This window comes from Dendroctonus ponderosae, unplaced genomic scaffold (genome assembly GCF_020466585.1).
Source record: "Dendroctonus ponderosae isolate FM_Combo_2020 unplaced genomic scaffold, Dpon_F_20191213v2 Dpon_F_20191213_1, whole genome shotgun sequence".
NCBI classification, from domain to species: domain Eukaryota; kingdom Metazoa; phylum Arthropoda; class Insecta; order Coleoptera; family Curculionidae; genus Dendroctonus; species Dendroctonus ponderosae.
The window spans coordinates 32,427,518-32,430,560 of record NW_026017110.1 but is presented as its reverse complement, the minus strand read 5'-3'; positions in this window follow the sequence as shown (position 1 = coordinate 32,430,560).

Here is a 3,043-nt window from a genome sequence, read left to right as displayed (position 1 = left end):
AATTATATGAAATATAATTGAAATTTGGAGAAAACATAATAAGCGAGGAGAATAGTTCCAGGAAGATAGTGGACGAAAATAGATGTTCGGGTTCCGGACACAGAAAAACAAGTATTGGACACAATTGCAGAAGAGCCTTTCAGGGGCACTCAGAATATTGCACAACAACTGACACTTCCCTAGGCACCAAATAAATACCGGCTACATTCCTATCACGTATGTAAGATACACATTAGACCAATGGATTACTGAACACCGGTATAAATTGAGCAGGAGTTAATTAATCGAATACGAGAAGCTGCTCGAGAAGAGTGCATAATAAGGTGCCACAGGAACTTGTTCGGAATTCCAGACTCAAATGTATGAATTTGTAATTTGTAAACAAATTAATAATTCGAGGATATGAGTTTCGAAATAGGTAATGTAGAATTTTTGTTTCTGGAATTGCTGGAGAAACATGTTGTCTATGATTCCTAAGTCAACCACAGATTTAAAGGCTCATAGTTGTCAGTTTTCGTTTGCTTTAGGAGCTGTTGTGGTGTTGGTATGGTGTATATTAAACGATGATAGTTGTTGTTTAATCAACATCTGAAGTATTGGAGATATTTTGCATCCCCATTTAATTTTAATTTTCTTACATCATATGGCCAGTTGAATCCTAAATGTTGTGACTGCGGATTGTATTTGAAATGTGTGTCTGCACAAAGGTTGTTTTTGATTCGCATGAAGGTTTCAGCCCTGTTTGGTGCTGATTTTCCTGTGTGGTATTGACTGTAAGGAGGAGTCGTATCGGTTTTCTACCTCTTTTCCTCGACATGGGTTTCAGAAAGAACCTTCCTTCCTGGGAGGCTTGGGCCGATTCGAACCCCTGCGAGCTTTCATCCAGCGTTACCTCCTACCTCTCTCTTTAGTCGTTGTACGATTTTAGACGACGTGACTCATTCATGGAGATTGCATAGTGCCGCTTCCCCATATTTATCTGTCTTCTACAGTACGCATCACTTGAGGGGCCGACAGTTGTGTGAGATCTTTTATTTGGTCTATACATATTTCTCACTGCACGCCTCCTCTTAATCTTGTGCCAATAACCTGCCCTGTATCATCAGTTCATACTGTTCTTACGTTTTACACGGCCGACAAATTTAAGCATACGTCGTTGGATTGATGGTAGGAACATATTATTTTCGCATATTTTTATTTTTCTTAGAATGGATGCGTTAGTGCAGCCTTTTTCTGTAGCATCTAATTTCAAACGCCTTAACTGTTCTTCGACATGCGAAGGAGTGTGATCGTGGTAGGGACTTGCAGTGCGTAAGCTGCAAGAAGGCAGGGCTCACACGAAGGAGGCACAGCGCCAGGGACGACAGGCGCCAGGGACGACAGGCCCGGTGGGTCTTCGTAAGAGGGAACAGCAGAAGGCGGCTACAAGGTATGCATAAGCAAGAGTGTGAATTTTCCCCAGTGGAATGCGGGGAGAGGAAGGGAAGCGTGCAAGTTGTGTCAGAGGTATGCCGTGGAGCAGGGAATGGATGTCGTGGTGGCTACTGAGCCATATTTTTGGAGGCGTAAGGCTAGGGTTCCGGAAGAACATCTCGGTCAGCTTGATTCCTAAGGTGCCTGGCGACAATAATGTCGGGGTTGTCGTCGAGACGAAAGTAAGCCAGAGTAGGATGAGTGTGGTCGGGGTGTATGACGAACCTGGTGGCAGCAGGACCGTCAGACTGGATGAAGTGAGGGATAGGCTGACGACGATGGGCCGGTTTGTGCTGCCCGGAGACTTTAACGCCAAGCATGGGACTTGGGGTGGTCGAGGGTGTAATGTCAGGGGGACGAACCTATTGGAGTGGGCTGTGGGGAAAGGGTTCAATTTTGATAACGAGAGGGTATTTGCAACCTTTCAGTCTACTACGGGTCAGAGTTGGATTGACCTGGCAATCACCTGCGGTGTTGAGGTTGTTGGCTGGAGGGTTGAGGACGTGGAGACTCTTAGTGACCACTGGTATATATGATTTGCGGTAGTGGGGGTGAGTGAAAGGCGTAAAGTTCCGAGACGTGTGGAAGACTTCCGGAACACGGACAAGATCGGTCTTGAGCGGGCGTTGCTGGCAGTTCCGTCCTATTCGGAACGGGGTTGGGCAGCACCGCCATGCTCGAGGCTGAGATTAAAAGGCTTCTGGAAGAGGTGCGCAGTGTGGGTAAGAGGTGTAACAGGAGGGTGAGAGTCCTGGAGGATATCACGAATGAATGGTGGCACAGGGAGCTGCAAGATGCAAAGAAGGAGAGTCAGAACAGCTCGACAAGGATGGCATACAGCAAGGAGTTCGGAGGACACCCAGCTCGAGCGGCTCAACGCGTATTGGACGGAGAGGCGCATCTTGAAGCAACTGATCAAGGAAAAAAGGAGGGAGTGGGTTGAAAGAGCGATTGAGAGTGGGTGCGAAGTTAACCCGTGGGACAAGGTTTGGACGGTCATGAAAGAGAAGGAAGCCGTAAAGCAAACTCCTATAGTCAAATATAATGGGCAGCTGCTGGATGGCCAGGAGAGGGATTCCTTCGTGGTGAGGAAGTACCATCCAAAGCTGAGTATGAGTGAGAGGAATGTGTTGGAAGGTTTGGATGAATATTGGGAGCGAAGGATTGATGGGTGTGATAAATTGGGATATGAGTAGTTTAGTGAAGCGGTGGGGCAGATGATGAACAACAAGGCTGCAAGGGCGGAAGTTTGTGTGTCGAGTGAGAGAGAAGGATGTGAAAAACATGTATGGGGAGTGTCTAAGAATGGCGCACTTTCCACTGGTCTGGAAGTGCGCCAGGATTGTCTGGCTACCGAAGGGCTCCGGTGCGATTCGGCCCATAAGCTTGATGCCAGTCTATGGAAGGATCCTGGACAAAATCCTAAATAGGCGACTGCAGTGCTCTCTCGAGGCCGGGGCTGGCCTAGAAGATAGGCAGTTCGGTTTCAGGAAAGGAGTTGGCACTGTGCATGCAGTAGCGAGATTAGTAGAGGAAATTAAAAATGGCAGAAAAGCAGGCAAACACCAGT